The sequence below is a fragment of the Aplysia californica genome, unplaced genomic scaffold (assembly GCF_000002075.1).
Source record: "Aplysia californica isolate F4 #8 unplaced genomic scaffold, AplCal3.0 scaffold00041, whole genome shotgun sequence".
Taxonomy (NCBI): Eukaryota; Metazoa; Mollusca; class Gastropoda; order Aplysiida; family Aplysiidae; genus Aplysia; species Aplysia californica.
The window spans coordinates 132,291-141,637 of record NW_004797311.1 but is presented as its reverse complement, the minus strand read 5'-3'; positions in this window follow the sequence as shown (position 1 = coordinate 141,637).

The following is a 9,347-nucleotide window of genomic DNA, read 5'->3' as shown; positions in this document are numbered from 1 at the left end:
TCCACATTTTTCAGAAAAATCCACACAACTATGCGTTCTTTAATAGGCATGAAAGGTGTTGAGCCAAATAACAGAAATGTGATAAAAATTCAACTTTCTTCACTTTGATTATTTTGACGAGAGCCTGATTCCACCACGCTGCCTCACATTTGTCGATTACAGTTAAATAGACGGGTGGACATCAAACTTTGTCCTCAGGAAGCAAGTGCCTAGTGAGGCTGGACCACGACAGAACAACAGCCATCTCTCCTGACATTATAAGCCACACTTGAGGAAGATGAAAGACGGTTCTGAGAAGAATTACGAGTCACAAACAAAGGGATCCTACAGTGGCCAACGGCGAAGAGAAGGTTACTGACCTTTGAGTTCATCACTCACTCACACACACACACACACACACACACACACACGCACACACACACACACACACACACACATACACGCACATACACACGCACACACATACACACACACCATACCACACAAGATATATATATATATATATATATATAAAACAATATATACATCACTTCTTGTTGGTTTTGAGAACTGTACTTGACTACACACTATGGCAGACTTAGAAAAGCAAGAAAGTATAGGCTTGAGGAACCAAACTTTTCACTTCCCGAGGAGGGAAGGAAAGAGGGTAACAACTTTGAAAACGAAATCAATATTCTTTTCTAAATACTTGTTTAAAGAAAAAAGGTAAAGTAAAAAGTCAAGACATAAATAGTATTATATTATAGTCTACGTTTAATCAAATAAATGGATATTTATAGAGTAGTAAAGGCGAAATTCTGCAGTAGAGAAGAACGCTTCCTTTCTAAAAAAACAATAATAAAAAAAAAAAAATCAGCATAAAGCCCGATATAAACTCAAACACACGTTAGATTTTACAAATTTAATCGAGCATCAAAAGCTGGTAATCTGCTGGAGAGGTAAAAACGTTTCTTTATACCAAGAATTTTCTGCACAAAATTCGAACAAACAAACATTAAAAAAACCAAAACAGTACATTAAAAAAGTGTCAAAACACCTTGTGTTAGTCGAAGTTTCTGGGAATGACGAAAAAGTAGTAATGGATTCTCTAACAAAACGGAACTCTCAAAACCAACTACACGGTAAATTCTAAAAACGTAAAAAAAAAAGGCAAAAGTAAAGTTTAGCTCCCCTCCATTTCAAACTACTTGACCAACTTGGGAGCAAACATGCGGGATCACGTGGAGGTCACAAAAAGGTTACACATAGACTGCATCATTCAGGAACAGGAAGCAGCTGGCAGCGATCATCGTGATGCGCAAAGGCATGTAGGGGAGGCTATACTTTACTTTTACCAGCGAGAAAAGCAACTATATATACAATAAATAAAATACCCCAAAAAACAAGTGATACAGTGCGTTGAAGTTACTACCTATAGACGAATTGGACTGATTGTTGGACGGAATATCTTCCACCATCGTTGTAGTTGTTGGTACCTCTGCGTGAACTTTCTTCTGCTGGCGATCCTGGACGGAGGCGGCTTGCAGAACAGACAGACTAGGGTTATTGCATTGGTCTTGTGCACGCGGGCACACACACACACTGATACATTGAAGAGTACAAATTCTCCGGTACCGGTACAAACCACACCGGAGCATTCGCTTTTTTAGTTTTTAGTTTTAGTAAGCGTTTTACGGCACTTGCAACACAATAAGGTCATACAAGTGCCGAAGATTAGAGGTGTTGCAAGAGAGTTACAAACGCAAAAAAAGAAGGATGGGAGACAAAGACGATAGATGTTTGATAAGAAAGAAGAAGCAAACCACACCGGAGCACCCGCCAACCACCCACAGAGCACCCGCCAACAAGATCAATTTTAGACAAATTTCTTCGCCAAGGAATGCAGAAACAATAGAAATAGAAGGAAGGTGAAGGATCTTGCAGGCTGGTCACATTATTATAACTAGTGCAACACTACGTTTCAAGTTATGGGTACTGGCAAAGTTTCATATTTTTTCATTCTCTAGTTTCTGAGAATATACTGTTCGCAAAATTTGGCCTTAGCTCCATTAGTAGTAAGATTCAGCACCCCACCCCTCCCCCTTGTAGACACAGTCCTCGTCTGCTGGTAAAGTCAGGTTCAACATAAAGAAACAAACTAACAAACCAAGTAATACAACCCCCTCATCCCTGTAAAAACAAAGCAAAACAACAAACAAACAAAACAAAACACAACAATTGAACAAAGAACACTCCTCCCCCAACCCCCCCCCACCCCAAACAAACAACAACCTACCCCCCCAAAAAAAAAACACACAAAAAAAACAACACAACCCAAACGCAAAGTAAAAAACGAACACAAAAAACAACAAACAAAACAAACACAGCCAACAGTCAACAAAGTGTTGTTGAGCGAGGAAGGAAACACGATATGTTTACTACCAACATGTGAAAAAGGACATTGACTTCAACAGAGCTATAGATCTAACATTATTATCCTTGTGCATTGTACTTCTAAAGACTAACGGTTTGGACAACTCGTGCCTCTGAGAGCACTGGCTGGCCACCTTCACCCTTACGCAGAGTTTATTAATTTTATTTTGATTGAAGTAAGATTTAGTTTTAGTACGAGTTTTACGTCCCTTGCAACACAGTAAGGCCAAACAAGTCGTGTGTTTTAAGTGAAGTAAGATTTAGTTTTATTTCGAGTTTTACGTCCTTCGCAAAACAGTAAGGCCATATACAAGTCGTGTGGGTGGTTGGCGGGGGCTCTGGTGTGGTTTGCTCCTTCTTTCCTATCAGACATAATCTATAGTCCTTATCTCCCTTCCTTCTATTTTGTGTTTGTTACACCAAACCAAGGTGCCAGGATCAGGACAATAAAGATGTATTTTTCAAAATCTTATCTTATTTTATCTCTGGCACGACTTGTATGTTGTTTTTTAAATTTTTTTTTAAAGCACTTGCAACACAATAAGGTCATATAAGTGCCGAAGATCAGAGGTGTTACAAGAGAGTTACAAACACAAAAAAGAAGGAGGGGAGATAAAGACGATAGATGTTCGATAGGAAAGAAGGAGCAGACCACACCGGGGAACCCGTCAACCACCCACAAGAAGGGGGCGATATACCGACAATAGATGTTAGATAGAAAAGAAGAAGCAAACCACACCAGAGCACCGGCCTATCACCCTTTGAGCTGAAGCAAAGACAGATAGCAGTGGAAGAGACAGACAGACGTACAGACAAACTGCCAGAAAAAGCTCGTAAAACCTACCACTACAACCAGTACCACCCTCCCACCACGCCCGTTGGTTCCTTTGAGTAAAGAGAAGCGCATCGACACAATAAAGGTCATTCAGCGCAAGGGAAAAAAGTAAAACAGACAGACAGACAGACAGACAAAGACAGACAGACAGACAGACAGACAGACAGACAGACAGAAAGACAGTGCCAGTTTTAGTAAGTGTTTTACGCACTTGCAACACAATAAGATCATATAAGTGCTGAGGATTAGAAGTGTTACAAGAGAGTAACCAATACAAAAAAGAAGGAGGAAAGATAAAGACGATAGATGTTTGATAGGAAAGAAGAGGCAAACGAAACCAGAGCACCCGCCAACCACCCACACTCAGAGATAGAGATATTGCAAGAAGAAAAACGAGACAAACCTCGGAACCCCCCCCCCCCCCCCCCTTCCGTTTGTAACTCATACACATGATGTAAACAATCCAGGCGAGTCACCCAAGTTCCTACCCAGCTGCGCCACAACCTTCTTCTCGTTTAAGTAAGCGTTTTGCGGCATTTGCGAGACAATTAAGTCATACAAGTGCCCAAGATTAGAGCGTGTTACAAGACAGTAACAAACACAAAAAAGATCTGTACCGAAATTAGTCAAGCTTTCATATCCACCCCCATGGCTCTGTGAGGATTATTTTAGTTTTATTACGATTTTTACAGCATTTGCAAAGGCATTTGTCAATTAAAGTGCCGAAGATCAGAGCCTGTTACAAGAGAGTAACTAATACACACGCGTGCGCGCGCGCGCGCACGCACACACACACACACAAAAGAAGGAGGAGGGATACGGACAATAGATGTTTGATAGGAGATGGAGAGAGAGAGAGAGAGAGAGAGAGAGAGAGAGAGAGAGAGAGAGAGAGAGAGAGAGAGAGAGAGAGAGAGCAAACAACACCAGAGCACCCGCCAACCACCCACCTACTGCTCAGCGCGTCCACCGGTTACCCTATGCCCATGGCGTGCGCTATACACCGTATACAGGGACACAAATTCTCTAGGCACTTGAACTTGAGAAGAGACGAAGTAAGTTATCCCTGTACATATAATGTTACAGTGACCCTGACACCCACAAATAATGCGCGACATGAAAGTCAAAGTCGCTGATAAAAGTACGAAACAGAAAAACGCAATTGTCTCGCTGTCAAACAACCGACTCGTATCTACCCCTCGCCGCCCCCCCCCCCCCCCCAAATGTATTCAGAATTAAACAAAACTAAAAATAAACAAACAAAAGCAAAACAAAAGACAAACAAACCAAAAACTCTCACGAAGACACCTCCCCATCCACCCCCACACACACAAACAAAGAAAAACGAAAAAACAAACAAAAACAAAACACTTGTTTGTTTGTTTTAGTAAAGAGAGGCACATCGACACTATAATAGTCATTTGATACTGGGGGGGGGGGGGGGGAGAAGCAAGACAGACAAACAAAACAGAAACAACAAAGGGAAAGAAAAGAAGTAGGACCTACCAGCCGCGCCCTCCAGCCACCCGCAAAGAAAGTACCAAAAACAAAAACAAAAAACAAAATAAAAAAGAATTTAAAAAAAAGTCCAAAACAAGCAGACTATGCAGACTTCAGCTGCACACCAATGAGAGGCTTTTGCCGCCTGCATAAGAGGTGAAACTTCAACTTTCGCCCCCCCTCCCCCCCCCCACCCTCCTTGTCCCCATTAGCACCACAATAACATATCAATGAACACGCATTAGCGCACGCACGCCGGCTAGTATCATTAATCATTACACCTCCGGTGTCGCTGCATTAACACCGCGCAGACATCTTGACACGCTGATAGTAATAGTAGGCCGAGTGATAGCCGGAAAGAGGAAGATCATCAATAAAGTTGCGTCATAAAAAAGGAGGCCACAAGTGCATAATAAACAGCTCGCCAGAGGGCGCCGTTTCTATGCGGACTTCTGCTGCACGCCAATGAGAGGCTCTTGCCGCCTGCATGAGAGGCGAAACTCTGAAAATGTGACGTAGGTTGTTTAGTCACTACTTTAGAATTACACAGTTCTATCTGCTCAGTTACAGTACCTAGTTAGATTTGAGAAATTTGACGTAAAAATTTTCGAGTTTCTCAACATGTCAAGTTGTATTAAAAAAATTTCATTCAAAAAAAGCTTTTGAGAAATTTGACGTTAAAATTTTGGATTTCTCAACATATCAAGCTTTTTTTAAAAATGCAGTTCTTTGAATATCTTGATACTGACTCCGAATAATCTTAAGACATTGATAGAGCCGATAGACCATTTGTGAATTGTGCTGACAAAACGAGTTACTTCTCGGCATCAAGCCTGATGGAAATAGATACATCACACTTATAGGTGAAGCTTTTACAATTTGTAAGAATGAAATAATACAAGGAATGTTATAGTTTAAGAACATGGTATCAATAGAAAATCTATAAATTTGACCCTTTTGTCGATTTTTGGCCTGTTGATCGATTTATGGATTGTGAGAAATAACTCATTTTCTCACCACGCCCCACATTTGGTTTCTGACCTCAAGGTCTTAGTAATTTAAAACAGTCAAAAACGTCAGATAGAACTGTAGTTATACTCTTTTTTTTAGACATGCATGCAGACTCCCGATAGTTAAAAAGCTAGGAATTGTTGGAATCGAGTCCGGACCCAACTAGATCTACATATTCTTTCTACTGAAGCGAGTTTTTCCGGGGAATCCATGATCTCTTCCAGCGGTTCCCAACCCTTAAACAATATGTGAGACAGCGTGGTGGAATCAGGCTCTCGTCAAAATAATCAAAGTGAAGAAACTTGCATTTTCCCGCAAGTTTGTGAATTTTTATCAAAAGTTTTTTTTTTTTGCTCAACACCTTTCATGCCCATTAAAGAAATCATTTCTGTGTGAATTTTTCTGGAAAACGTTGATAAAAGGCACAAAAAACGTAAATTTTCAGTTACCACGAACTCTTAAGCTAAGGAAATACCTAATCTGTGGGGGCCATTTTCTCACAAACTTTACCTTTGAAAACAGGTGACCCCCAACCTCAGTCTTTCGCAAATATCTCGACTTGTATTCAAGATAAATGGATATTTTTTCCCCACCCAAATAAAGACAAGTGAACACGCTTTAAGATGATACCAATAACTTTACATACCCAAAAATTGACGAGAGCTTGGTTCCACCACGCTGCCTCATATATGATTACTTCAGGCTTGGCGAGTTGTGAGTACTTTCGTCCTGTCCCACCCCGAATAAACTACACGATTCCTTCAAGAATTGAGTCCGACACCTGGACAATTACATAATTACTTCCGGCGAGTGTACGATTGTATTCGACGAGTCCAACACCTTGCCAGTTACAAGTTACCTGGTCGGCTCTACAGTTTCAGGATTCAGGACAACCTCGATTATTTCGGAACACGGTGAGGCACCAACATTAAAAACAACAACAATCCCCCCCCCCCAAAAAAAAAACCCAACAAAACAAAAAAACAAACAAAAAAACAAACCAACCAACCCAAAAAACCAACAAACAAACAAACTTAAACGATTCAAATAATTTCTAACCGTCGGTTTACGTAAAAAGGAATTGGAAATTTTCTTCCGTAACACTATCGCAGGAATCACTTCAAGAATTCATTCTTTGCCCAGCCGTAGTGGATAGGCCACCGGACTCGTAATCGTGAAGTTGCGGGGTCAGGAATTAGAGGCCCAGCCCGACGTTGTGTCCTTTGGAAAGGCACTTGACACGAATTTCCCCACGTCATCCAGTTGTAAATGGGTACCCGGTCATAAACAGCAAAAGATCTTGTCAGTATGGTAGCGTTTTAGCGCCCATAAAATGGCAGCTGGCACTGTTGGCTTCCCAGTTAGTTGAGATTGTTTCAGAGTGCTATCAGGTCGGCTGGAGTAATAATAATAGATTGTAAAACGCACAGAGCTTGCTGTTGAGCAGGAATCTCCTTTTTTTGTTTTTGTTAAGTGTTTTACGGCGCTCGCAACTACATAAGGTCATATGAGCGCACGGGACACACCTAATATTTTCAGTTGGTAGGAAATTTTGAATTTTGCCCGGGTGGCGGCCGAAGCCTATTCTCATCGATTTTAGACCACCAAGGGATCTTTAACGTGCGCAACTTGCACACGGGCCCTCCGAGATTTTTCGCCCTTGTCCGAAAAAGCTAGGTGTAGATCTTTCCTACCAGAAGATCAGGGGTGTGGCTGAAAGACAGCAGTAAGAAGAAGCGAAGGAGTAGCAGTAGAAAGGCTGCAGAAAGAATCAGGAGCCAAGAGGAAGGGGCAAAGGAGGTGAGGGGGTGGGGGCAGAAAGAGGAGACGAAAGCAGACGACAGAACATTGCTAGAGAGCAGGAAATGAGGTAAAAGGAGACAAATTTAGAGAACAAAATTTTTTGGTCGCTACCCGGATTCGAACCCGGGACCTTTGGATGAGAGGCCAACACCTTAACCTCTAGGCCACGAGACCCCCCCCCCCCCCAGGAATCTCCGCCATGTAAATTCTATCGATCTGACCATCTGGAGGTGTCCTCTCTGACTCAGATTGACGTGTAATGACCCTTCATCTTTCATGGTTGCGAGCTGCCGTTGCACATTCTGCCATATCCAGTCCATGTTTTTATGTTGTCCATCCATGTTATTCTTTGCCTTCCTCTGGCTTTACTGTCCCAAATCTTTCTTTCAAGCACCTCTTTCACAATGGTATCGTGTCTTTTAAAAATGGCCATAGTATTGTATTTTTCGACATTTTTTTTTTAAATATAGAGGATGGAAAACAAATCAAACGAGGTAGTGCTCGATGAAGCCCACGTGAGACGCTCACTGCTAAAACTAAAACAATCAGGAAATGACAAATGCAGTTTTTGGGACACCTGAATAGACATAGGGTCTTGAACATTTAGTTCTCACTGGCACAATTGAAGGCAAACCAGGCAGGAGTAGGCCCACAGCAACCTACTTTACGGAACATAAACAAATGGGTAACGGGGAAAGATCAGGGAAACGTAGCTTTTTAAAAAAGCATCCGAGCAAAGAACTCGCCGATGCGATGTCGGTCGCAGATCTGGCACTGGATGGTGATGATGATGATAATGAAGATGCTGATGATGAAGATGAAGATTTTGCTCAGCAGGGTCTGTCCTGTGAGTAGAATCTGACACATCACTTTGTCTTTTTTGTTTTCCAACTTATTCTGGCCAATCTACGATAGCACCACATCTCAAACGCATATTTTGTTTTCTTCTTTCCTTGTCAAAGTCCAGGTCTCTGCGCGATATAGGAATATGGGGGAAGATGTATCATTCCAGAATTTTCTTTCTCATGAAAATTCTATCATTTCATTATTTATTGAATTATCATGTACTAGGCTCTACTTTTTCTGTTTGATGTACGTCAGCGCATGCCATACACGGTGGTGAACGAGAGAGGATGGGGAGGACGCACTCATCGCTTGTTACTGTTAGCTTTGTTTGTTTGCGTAATGAGAAGCACACCGACACAATAATTGTTATTTAATGCAGGGAGAAAGTAAGACAAACAGACAGAGATATCAGAAGGAAAGTAAAGAAGTAGGAACATACCAGTGGCGCCCTCCAACCACCTGCGCTTCCATCACCGAAAGCGAGGGGAGTACTTCGACTATGTAACCACTAGCGGTCCCAACAGCCTATGGGATAAAAAAAATCGAAAGTCGTTCGGACCTCGTGGCAACGTGCCCACGACTCTTATGTTTATGAATCACATTGCTTGGTTCACTTTTGACTTAATTCATCGAGCGAATGGAAACCAGTTGGACGCGTCCAGTTCTTTGTTTCATGTTGCAGTAAGAGTTATACGGCATTTGCAACACAATAAGGTCATAATCATAAGTCCCGAAGATTAGAGGAGCTATAAGAGAGTAACAAACTGTCAAAAAAAGAAAGAAGAATACATGTAGATAACGGAGATAGATGTTTGACAGGAAAGAAGGAGCAAACCACACCAGAGTACCCGCCAACCACCCACTGCGTCGAGTTAGACCACGTCACAACAGAGAGAGAGAGAGAGAGAGAGAGAGAGAGAGAGAGAGAGAGAGAGAGAGA